At 39.5% G+C, this 12,547-nt stretch overlaps 1 protein-coding gene across 2 annotated transcripts in view; it reads right to left on the bottom strand.

Annotated features, from left to right (window-relative positions):
* calcr (calcitonin receptor) overlaps nt 1-10,054 on the bottom strand; it is an 89,230-nt gene extending 79,176 nt beyond the window's left edge. For both annotated transcript variants that reach the window (XM_036145033.1, XM_012860193.3), the window contains exon 1: nt 9,631-10,054. The gene's annotated coding sequence lies outside the window, so the exon portion shown is untranslated. The remainder of the gene's footprint in view (nt 1-9,630) is intronic.
* Between the last annotated feature and the right edge of the window lie 2,493 nt (nt 10,055-12,547).

The raw sequence follows: 12,547 nt of genomic DNA, 5'->3' as shown, positions 1-12,547 counted from the left end.
TAAATAATCTTCTGTTCACTATTGTCAAACCATTTTTTTTTATGCTTTGTGCTTCCTGTCTTTTTCTTTAATAATGCGGTGCTTTTATCTATTAACTGCCACCTCATTACTGGCAGAAAATGACTGAGTGAACTTACCCGTCTTTATCTTTAGCCAGTTTAAATGGACAAAAACAAATGTTTGAACTTGATAATTGAGCAGTGGTTCAAACTATCACTCCCTCTAAAGATCACAAACAAAAATGTTTATTCCTTTAGTCTGATTATCTAAAGAAAGAGTAAACATGACGTGGTTTCAGACATGTGACAGAAAATTTCTAATGCTGTTAGCAAGAGAACATTTTGATCTACTGGTGGTGCTCTTCGCCATGTTGCTCCAATGCTGCGCTGCTCTGCAGTCACATTTTAGGCCATGTAGGGCCAGGCATGTCCAAAGTGTGGCATGGGGGCCATTTGTAGCCCCCATAATGATGTTGTGTGGCCCCCAAACTGCATTTCAAGAAAGATTTGATTTACCAGTAGGGTGGTACAAATGGAAAATTATTTGTTATCAATTAGGGCAAAACTACTACAGTCAAGATCAAATCTTACAGCTGAAAATGTTAGGTACTATACAAGGTGTTTGTCTTTTAATAACCACACTTTTTTGACTTTTACTCAAATGCAGACTCTGGTGCATTAATGTCTGCTTTGAATTCAATTATTAAAATTGGCTAAATACAGCAAGTGTTTTCAAAGAAATACCAACCCAAATTATGTTCCTATACAGTTAGGACAAAAAGTAATTCTTTTTTTTTTTTTTTTTTATCAATCAAATCCAAAGTAATTCGCAAACTGGGTGACCATTTTTTAACACACCAAATGAGCAAAACCCTTTTTTAACTTCTGATTCTAAAGTGACTTACCAATCCCTTTCCTACAGAAAATTAGACTAATTTCTTTAATTAAAATGCCTTTGAGTACTTTTGACATGTCAATTTCGGCCCAGGTGCCGAAAAGTTTGGACAGCCCTGAGTGCAAGCTCTTCACATGCACATACGTGCACACGCACACACAAACACACATCTGCAGCCAGCCCAGCTATGTAAAGGTGTGACGTCATACCATAGTCCATCTGAAATATTACCTTTAGTTCTTCACATCACAAATGTTTAGTTCTATCTAAAATAATGAAATTTTTCTTATTGCTCCTTTAAAGCTATATAGCCATGTTATATGCTTATAACAAAAATACCAAAATCTAGTTGATTATGATAAAATAAAGCTATATAGTACCAGTGTCCTTCCAGATACTGTTCTGATAGTCCTTTTTGAGCCTAAACAGAACCCCAGCAACGGGCGTGATGAGCTGATATAAACAGAAGTGGCGCCATCTACTGGCAGTACCGCAGAACTATTAGAAAGCCAGATGGTTGCCATAAAGACAGCTAAATGAGTCAGACCAAGCCGACCGTGCTGTATGGCCTCGCGGGAAAAACCAACAGCTCGACATAACCCCGGTCCTAGGGTGGTGTAATGGTAAATATCTGGAGTTAAAGGCAGCGCCCTATGGAAACCGCATAAGGCGGGGTCCTTGACAGCAAGGCCTCAGTCAAATCTTTCCCCGAAATGTTTGTGATACATGTGATGGACGGTTGTACTGGAACTGTAATTTCCCTCTGGGATTATTAAAGTATTTCTGATTCTGATTTTTAACTAACAAATTGAGCAAAAACAAAGCTTAAAAGACTAAAGACTAATAAAAACTACGCCAGCAGGAGATGATAATCTTTCGGAAAAATGTTGTATGCAACCAGAGAGAGTTACTGGCGTATACTTTTTTTTTTTTTTTAATGTCAAATAACGGAAATATGTACCTTTAAGACACACAAAAACCTTTCAGGATGTGTTTTTCAAACATATAAGAGCAATAAGGTGAGATAATTTAGAGGAAAACGGGAAAGACAGAAAGAGAAGGGAGAGGCAGAAATATATCTTAAAGCAATTCAATGATGTAAAAAGAGAAGAAAAAGAAATGAAACTAACGAAAATTCATATTCCGGAAACTTTTCCTCAGTTTATGCTGTTAACGCCAAACTCTTCAATATATTTTGATATGATTTCATAAGAACTACACAACATGAGAAAGGACTTTGAAGAGAATGGGAAATGGTACATACTTTGGTAACACAATTTGAAGCGCTGTGCAGAAAGACTGAGATTACATTGTCATAAACATGACATAACACCTGTCATGAACATGAAGGAGTCTCTATGAACGTGTCATTAATATTTCCCCTTGGCTCAAGTAAAGTAGAACATGTAGGACTAGTTGTAAAGATGTCATTAAGAGTTATTACACCGACAAATGCTTGAAGAGCAGGGTCATTAATGTTTACCATTGCACTTTACTTGAGTTAAGGGGAAATAATGACCCAAATAAAATGTCTCATGACAGCCAAAGTTATGATCAATGACATATGACAGTGTAATGTAATCTTAATAACGTTTTAATTGTTTATAATTAGACCTGTTATAACATATTTATGATGGGTTATGATTTATTGGTTATGTGCCAAGTTGTCATAACATAAGTTGACATTTTAAACAATGTCAATGTTGCATTAAAATGCCATAATATACTGAATGACACTTAATGATATCGTAAACATTCATAAAGACTCCTTCATGTTTATGACAGGGTAATGTCAGTCTTATGCACACCCCTTCAAATACAGTGTTACCCATACATTTAAAATGATTTACAAATAAAATCTTAAAAGTCTGGTTTATATCTGTATTGTAATCAGGCGACTTCAGAAATCAAGGAAATAGAGTCTGCCTGTGTGTCATTTAATCTCAGTATAAATCCAGCTGGTTTGTGAAGGTCTCAGTGGTTTGTTAGAGAACATTAGTGGAAACAAAGCATCATGAAGGCAAAAAAGCAAACAGGTCAGGGATACAATTTTGGAGAAGTTAAAAACTATTTTAGTTCATAAAACAATATCATAAGCTTTCAACAACTAAGAGCCTTCCTAGAAACGATTGTGTGCCTAAACCAGGGGTCTGCAACCTGCAGTTTCTGTGCTCTCTATTCACCTTACATCATGGCTCTGAATAACTAAAATAATAAAGAACCAACAAATACTTGGTTAAGGTTTAGTATTTAGATATGTTTTTCTTTAGGTTGGATTCTATGTGTTTTTCTTTTAACGTCTCTTTCCGCATATATCAGCATCCAAGAAGGAACTGTGTCCATCCCTATTTTTGTTTTCAAAAGTTTTTTATATCTTAAAACTTAAATAATATAAATAAAGTTAAGGTTCTTTTTTAATTGACAACAATTTTCCTTTAGTATATATTTCTCAAATATTACAAGTAATCTTTTGAAATCTGACATTAGTGACTAAACAAACTGTATTTAGCATGACAACAGTGGCTCTTTGGATTGTAGAGGTTGCAGACCCCCTGGTCTAAACTTTCACAAGCCAAATAGGAAACACAGCAAACATGTAAAAAATATAAGGTACTATGGCCAGATTAGGCAAAAATTAAACTCGTGTCATTTTTATCTAAATAGGTATATTAATCTTACATTTATTTCCACACTGAATTAACTATAACAGTAATCAGAATAGTTGCAAACAGGTTTCTGTTGTTGTTGTTTGTTGGCTGGCACATGAACAGACAAATGGTGTGTTTAGGGGTGTCAACCAGTTTTGCTGGATTTGCTAAATTAGGAACTAGAATAAAGGTCTGCATTAGACTGCTTAAAAGGATGCTTAAATCAATTGTTTGCTCAGACTTTGAGCTATTCAATAATGAACTCTCCACCAGCATCTTTTAGTCACACCATACCCCGAGGAAGGTATTACTTTAAATTTGATCATTTCCATTTTAAGTCTTTAAAACCTTTAATGTGATTTCTTGTTGTTGTTGTTTTTGCCTTGCGGTAAATATGTGTGATGACTTGTGTACAATAAAATAATTGAAAGGTTATGGGAAAGTGCACACCCGCTGGCGTGGCTAATAAATCTTCATGATTTCAGATGGGGAACATTCAATAAATCCGGCCAGTGGGGAAGCACGTTTCGCCCCCAGCTGTGCAGCTGCAGTGTCCCGAGTAGCTGCGCTGCCAATTGAATTCAGGTATTATTGGAGGAGAAGGTATAACAAGCTGGAGGAGACACAGAGACGTGTTAATGATAATATTGAACTATGAGAAATCATTCTGCGAGTGTGTCTCTCTTTCTCAAACATGCATTCTCTCCTCCGTCTGTCTGCACAGGCCTCTGTTTACCAAGGCTTCAGCTATCCGCTCTATTCTAGCACCACCTATTGATAACACTTCAGCTGCTCAATATCTGAAGTGCTGTGGATTCAGCACTATTTCGGAATGGATGTGTCACAGCACGGAGCGCGCCGTTCCACTTGCATTACGTGAACAGCGATGCTGGGATAATTACATTCTCCTCTCATTAATTTCATGGGCTCCTCTTCTCTGGGTTCCAGCCTCAAATCATATTCAAACGCTGCGAAGCTCCTTCGACGCTAAATCCAGCCACCTGCACTTGGCAAACAGCTTTAACGGGGCGGAGATAACTGAAACAGATGACTGTGAAATTAAATTTTACGACAGCAAATCCTCTTTTTGGCTTGGAGAGCCATGCACAAGAGCCTGAATGAATGCATAAATAAAGTTATTATCTGACTCGTAGCAGACAAACAAGGGAAGAGTATCGGAGGGCGAAGCTTTCGCCGCACATGCTGCAACATTTAAAGATATTATCCAGTTCTTTTACTGCTGTTGCTGTTGCTAACAAACAAACACTTGACAATAAATACACAGCTGGGTGATGACGCAATAGGCGCAAGAATGGCGGTTGAGCGACTTTTGATAGATTTCAACCTAAATTCTGAAGCTTTCAGGTCACAGATGACTCACAAAGGTGCAGCCATGCGTGTTTCAGTCCGTCGACTTTGACAATCCCAAGCCATGATGGATACAGGTGGGAAAGCTGAAGCAAATGGCGATGATGACAAGGATTGCCTTTATTTATTTTTTTGATTGGTATGAATCTGTTTGGATTTCTTCTTGTTAAGCAGGTGCAGACATTGTCAGTAAAGTGGCAATGCATGTAGTCTGAATTCACACTAGTTTAGCCTGGACCTAGGCTGATAAGGCTGGGCTGCACTGCATGTGCAAGGCGGGGCTAGCTGGAGGGAATGGGCTCAAACAGTTTGCTTCAGTTGTCCAAAAATGAAACGTCCTTGAAGGAGATGTTTGATGTAAAATGTGGAGAGAATAAACAAAAGAACAACAGCAACAGCTACGTCATGCCTCATGTCGCCAGAGGCTTGTGCATTCAAACTTGTTTAAATGACAATTCACAAAAAAAATTGCAAAAACAAAGAGAAAAGCTGGTCATATAATTCTGCTCAATAGATGACAAAACCTCCAACAGCCTGGATGGTAGCGTTAACCCTTTTTGATCCTACAACCAATCCAACTTGCTCAGTACTTTGAGTTGCATTGCCTTTAGCGTTTCTAAAAGAGTCCTTTTCGCTTCACCCAGCCTCAGCCCATGTCTGCCAGAGGATACGTCATTAGGAGCATAAACGCAGCCCCATCTGTGATTCTAACACCACTGGCACACTGACCACATAATCTAAAAGGTTAAACCACACGCTTGGATCTGTCATAGCCTGACGTATAACTAGCTAACAAAGGGAACTTCGGATCAGATGGCTGACCTTTCAGTTTTTTTTTTTTTTTTTAGCATTTGTCCTGAATGGGCAAACGTTTGAATCCAACCAGTAGGAATATTTAATTTTAGTTTTGATTGTTTATCTTTTTGTTAGTCTTTGGCAAAACTAGATGGAAAAATAAAGGAGGAAACCGAACATTGGACGGAGATAGGCAGTAAGACCTTATGCAAAGCATATTCCGAAAGAATAATAACAGTAATAACATGAAATTCTATGGTTATAATACCAATATCAATACAACAATGAATTACTGTAGAAAAAAAGCCTACATAGCATACCAATTCATAATGATCTAATCTATACAAAACACATCAGAATATGTATCATAAAGAACTAAAATAATGTGTATTTGTCCGACCAGCTAATATAAACACGGATTTAGACCCTAAAAGTTAAGTAATACAAGACGTAAAGCACAGCAAGTATATCATAAATCAGCCACAGCATAGTGATAAAATACTATTTAAAAGACAGCAGAAACCATAGGGTGATCAGCCACATATTGACAAGTTAGGAATGGATGTATGCGGTCATTGTGTAGTAGACACTGAAATGTTCAGGAATGTTCCCTTTATTGGAGTGTATATTATGGATTAAAAAAAAGACCTGCAAACAGTGGAGTGTGAGCAATATGACTCACTAGCCAGGGCTATCTGGCATGGCGGGCGGCACAAACAAGTGCTACAGAAAGGAAATAAATGCTTTATGAGATAGTTTTTGGTTCTTCTTTGGTAAGCAAATGCATATAGCAATGTATGTAGAGAAAATTTAGGTTTACTCTGTGGATGGCTGATGGGAGTGGCGTGGGTAGCTAATTCCTAGTTTTAGGGTTGGGTGCTAAATTGAAGGGCTATTTTAACATTTTTCTTTCTTATCATGGACTTTATTTAATTATAGTTCAATATCTAAACACAGATTTGAGATTGGGGGAAAAGAGCAGATACCATAATTTGTTATAATCTAGAGTTTCTGATAAAATATATAATCCTTTGGCTGCTTGTGCTTTATCTACATTTTTTAATTATTGGCTGTAATCCCACCAATTTAAATAATCTTTTCATGACTTGTTTTACCAAGGAGGTGTTGGGCAATGTGAGAAGCGTCAACTGCCCTGCACAGTTAATTACAGGTTGTCTTGTTCATCATGTCACCGATTACGAGACTCAGACACAGAGACGGAGAGACAAACAGGGTTACTGCCTGTATCTATGAATAAAACATGAACCATTAGCCCTATTAATACCAAGGACTAACAACTTGTGGAGTGCAAGTCAGCTAAACTTCCCTGAGTGATAGGAGTCAATTAAATTACTTTGTGCATGTGTAGGTATCAGAGAGTCAAGGAAGAACACGGAGCTTGAGGTTGTGCGGCGTGCTGAGCGTTGTCTTTACATTTCAAGAGTGTGTTTTTTCATGGGGATGTATCTGTACGCCACATAATCACATAAGGACTGCTGCCCCTAAAAACAGACACCAGAGAACCAAACGATTGCCGTGTGTGGAGAGATTTAAAAGAATAGGTCAAGATGTATGCAGAAATGTAAGAAGGTGATATGATATCTTCAGTAGATGACTTTCCTAATGTTTTTTTCATCCAACATAGCGATGGATGCAGAAGCTAAGCATTTGTCCGATAGGAGTCAACAAAAAAAGAAAGAGCTTCTACCTTTTTCTGTTTCACTTCAACAACATCACAGAGGTTTATGGGAATGCATTTCATCAATCTTTTAACCAATGTCGTGTTTGCCTTATTTCTAAAGAAGCTGATGCCTATTTACATGAGAAGCAAAGGTAGGAGGCGGTGAGCCACCGGTGATTTTCCTGTGATAAATGTGTACTGAATGTGGAACATGGATCGCTTCTGGCCAGAGCACCTACCTAAAATGAAAAAAAGATGATGTAAAAAAAAAAAAGAAAAGAAAAAAGAGATTATTTCTTTTTACACCTCTTCACTATAAAACAGCGTGTAACTTTGTCCGGGAACACGTTGAATGCTCTATTCTCAGTACATGTTTCTAATAAGAAGATTCTTAGTGGTGTAGTCTCTACGACCTCAATTTCCTGTGCAGGTAACCATCTTATGCAAAAGTCATGATGGTTTATATGTTTATAGAACAGTGTTTGAACAAAAAGCTCAAATGTTTTTTGAAACTGGAGTTGCCTGAAGCCAGTAAAAATTTATTTTGGTGTGGTACCTCTATGATTGGCCATTAGCTTCAGCCTCCTGGACTAAACTAATAGACGATACCAATAGAGATTTCTCCTTAAGGTAAGATGGTGACTGTTTATAATCTTTTAACAGAAGCTCACCTACGTAATTCTGAGCTATCATTTTAAAGCACCTGCTTTTTATCAGTTCAATTCAGTAACTGTAACAAAAAAAAAAACATTATCTCCCACTGGCCATCATCAGATCCATCTTTTTCTTCGTGCAGCTTACTGGACTCCCACCCGTTCACACGTTACTGATCTTGCGGACAGGTTGACCCACACCTAGACAGAACACTTGCTCGCAGCTTGATGAATGACAGAGTTATCTCCGAGCCTCCAGAAAGCAGACTAACACACGGCCAGCCAAGTCCAGCTCACGGCGGGGACACCTTACATATCTGAGCATGCCTGTCTGTGAAGATCTCCACTTATGGCTGTCCCTCTCTCTCTTTCCTGTTCCTTCACTCAAAGCCTGATTGTGCCTTTGCTGCTATTCCTGTCCTCCTCTGCGTTGCACAGCTTGTGCGTATCAGAGTTCAGTATTTTCTGCTCTGCGATGCCGATTAAGCCTCTAATAAAACTCCTGATGGCACACGCTGCTCCACTAAACATGGCTGTACAAACCCAAAGGAATCTCCCAATTATAGTTGCAGACATCTTCCTGGATTTGAACGTTACTCTCTTCCCCGACTGGAGACTGAAATGGGAAGAATTTGGTCTTTTTTTGTTTCCGGATTGTGGGCGATGGGTCCATGAAGGAATGCCTATTTTTCCCCTTTTTCTGCGACTTTGCTAAGTTAATCAATATGGAGCTGCAGACATGAAGCGTGGTTTAAAAAACTGCACACCGCAATGGAGAAGGGGGTTTTGGGTGATAACAGATCATGAATATTATGCTTTCTTAGTGCAAAAACAGAAAGGTGGTTCTTTCCTTTTACTGACTGACTGTATATTATTTCCTTGTGTTTAATAACACCAGGCGCAGAGAAAGTGTATGCATTAACCTTTAATCAGCGTGTAGGTACTTCATCTTGGATCTAATCATTTGACACAGAAGATTCAGAAGTGCAGAACTGAACATGTTACTTGCATGTGTGCACTTGTGCCTGACACATGAAGGAATCACCTTTTTCACTTTCCCTCTGACTCTGAGCACAAGGGCCACGGTTAGAATAGCTCTACGCTGCCTTTTTAACCACAGCTCCTACTCTATTGTTTAAAGTTTCTTCAGAAATACATGTTAATTTATCAAAGAAGAAAAGCCTTGTTGCGCTGACCATTAACCTCAATTAGAACCAAGTTAATCAGCATTCCTAAAGAAGAGGTGCCTCAAAATTGGCTTAATCGTGTTACGCAAAACCACAAAATAACTTCAGCACATGCATCAAATTATTAAAAACTGTTTTTTTGTTCCTCCACGCAAGCTACGCAAGCAGCTATTAGAAATCCAGCAGCTGCATAAATATGAGGAAATGTCAAATGCAGTTCATTTTGCATCCAGTCTACTCATGCAAATCCTTCCAGCATCTCCTCCAAAACGGGTCTTTTGAGTCACCAAACATCATTTTACCACACTAGGTAATAAATCTTTCTTCTTCTTTTTTTCCAACAACGTAAATACAGAAAAAAAAGTTATAGATGAGGAGAAAAAAAATCACTGGTGGAGACTTACAGATCTCAGAAGATGCAGCTCCAGAGGGAGAATTACAGACGCAAAAGGAGAAGTCCTTCTTCCAACGACGGCTCGCGGATTCTGCGCCGCTATTTCAAGCAGTGTAGGTGAAAAATAGTTTTCACTTCATTTTATCCAGGGAAGAACACAAGAAAAAGAAAACACATAAACCTCGCTACTGCTGCAGTTTTAGTGCGGATCCCCAGATTGACTTAAGGTTTTATTAAAAGCTGAGTTAATGAGCTGCGGTGCGCGGCAGCCGGAGAGCAGCTGAGGGAAGCGCGCTGTCGCTGTTATGAGCGGTGACGGTTCACTGGCCGGTATAATCCAAGCGCAAGAGCAGCCTCCCCGGCCCGTTTACGCGGATGGCACTGTGGAGCTGGAGCTCCTCCTCGCCTTACCTCTGCCTGCCTGCCTGCCTGCCTGCCTGTCTGCGTGCGTTTGAGACACGCAGACGAGAAGCCTTGGTTCGCAGCAGCTGTGCGCACGGATTGGACACTCCTCTGGACACCGGTAGCCTATTAAAACAAACACTGGAGCAACAGGGGGGGGGGAGGAAAAAGTGAAAATTGCAGTCTGCGTTTGGTCTGTGGTTGTCGAGCGTGAACTACAGGTGCATTTCAGTAATCTGGAATGTCGGTTCATTTAGCAAATCAATTCAAGAAGTGAAACTCGTGCATTTGCGCGTCTTTATTACGGACTAGAGGGTTATATTTCAAGTGTTGATTTTGATGTGAAGTTTTTGGGAAAAGGGGAATATTACCTAAACCAAATTCAAAGCCAAGCTCTTATGTGTGGCCTACGCAGCCAAGACCGCCGTCCAGCAGACAGACATTTCACATTCTCCACAATGAGGGCTACCCACAAAAAGGTATGAAAAGTATTTTCATGGAAGGTTTACTGGAAGGAAAGGTGTGGTAGAAAAAGGTGCGCAAGCAAGAGGGATAACTGCTACTGAAGCAAACTCCATAGCCAACATATGAGCCAACATACACAACTGCATCCAGGACATGGGTAAGGACTGTTCGATTCCCTGTACACTACTGAACCAGACGGCGTCAAAGGCATCATGACTGAGCCAAAAGCCAAAAATGATTGCAGCTGCTCAGTGCTTTAAAGTCCTATAGTTGCAGAGAAAAGAGAAATTTTAATGTTTGAAACTCAAGCTCTCAGATTCTGGAGGAAGAATCACAAAACACATAATCCAAGCTGCTAGAGGTTTTACATGAAGTTTCTAAAGTCAGTGACGATTTAGGGATCTACTGGTCATCTTCCCCCTTACCCTTCCTTGATGTTTGTGCAGATGACCAGATTATTTTCACGATGCAGTTCCAACTGTAGGTTAAACTGCATTGTGAAAATAATCTGCCCAAACATTAAGGAAATTTGGGAGGAAGAGTCTTGTATCTACTGAAGTTGCTGATTAGAGTTACGCCAAAAAAATATCTTCTAAACTCAAAGTCTTGAAGTTCATAATAAAAAAAACAGATTGCCAAAGCCATACAAAGTGGATCAAACCACAGAGCATCAGGCGTATTTTTTAATCGAAGATTTCAGTATTATATCAGGAAAGTAACCCAAATCTCATCAAATTTGGCACCTTAAAAGAAAAAAAATTATAATTTGTGGGATGTAATGAAGACTGAATGAAAAAAAAAAAACATTATCTTGAGATCAATGAAGGAGGGAGCAAGGAACAATTGTTTTCCACCGCAAATATCTGGCACAGCTGGAGAGTCGACTATTGTCCGATTCTCTAGGGAAGAAATCTGGAAAACGGGACCAGAATAGAGTAGAATAGAATTTATTGTGACTGTGCACCAAGGTAAGATGTAATTGTGGGTGCTCGGCAGAAGAGAAAGAACTACCTGAAGGAGTATCCTTAGTGGCTAACTATCTGATATTGATGAGCTCTGCTAAAATTGGGCTCTGTTTCGTGTTAGGATGAGAGAATATTGACAGACAGCACTGTATCTCTACAAGCCCATGTTTGCACAAACTGACTTCTTGTCAGAGATCGAAGACAGGAACTTTGACACCTGACAGAAGATAAAACCGATCCAACCAAGGTAGATATCTAATGGAGGTGAATGTGCAACTTCCAGTGACTTATATTTGGTAATTGATTTACTGTAATGTCAGCCTGTGGGATGCGCTGTGCTTCGATGACACTGTGGTACAACGTACTATCACATCACATCTAAGCCAAAATACAGGCAAAGGCCTTGTACTGGCAAGGCTGGAACACCAACCACACATTATTGTCTCCCTCTTATTTGAAATAGTTTAATTAAAGTTGCATTCCAGGTGAGGAATCCAAACATTCCTTTCCCCAGAGTAAGGATCCAGCCAGTTTCGAGCAATCCCGAGGCATTCCCAGGACAGAAACGGTATAGTCCCTCCAGCAAGGTCTGGATTTGCCCAAAGGTGTCCTCCCTGTGAGACAGGCCTGGAAAACCTTCAAAGGGAGACGCCTACAAGGAATCAGATGCCCAAACAATCTCTTTTCACTGCTGTGGAGTGATGGCTCCCCAGAGCTGACATGCCCAGCTAGTTGTTTTTCTTGCATGATTTCTATCATAGACAAAATGTTCCGGTTTTACCAAAACAGATCCGGCACCATCCAGCTGTCCATCTTCTACTCTCATTTGAAAAGGCAATCGGGATCATTTGCAGGGCAAAGATGAAACCATGGGATTTTCAAAACAGAATCCCTTCTCCCCATCACTACACCCTCAAACCCTGTACCTGAAATGCCAAAGAGAATCAGTGACACGGGGTCGTCTGGAATATCTGGAAGCTGAAAGATTATTTTTGCCTGTTTGAACCAGGAGCTAAAAATTCCCAAATAGTGAGAGAGAAAAAACAACCAGTCCGTAGGAGTATATTTGTGATCATTTTCTGCTTTCAGAAGTAG

This window comes from Fundulus heteroclitus, chromosome 13 (genome assembly GCF_011125445.2).
Source record: "Fundulus heteroclitus isolate FHET01 chromosome 13, MU-UCD_Fhet_4.1, whole genome shotgun sequence".
NCBI classification, from domain to species: Eukaryota; Metazoa; Chordata; class Actinopteri; order Cyprinodontiformes; family Fundulidae; genus Fundulus; species Fundulus heteroclitus.
This window is presented reverse-complemented; position numbering and strand designations above follow the sequence as displayed.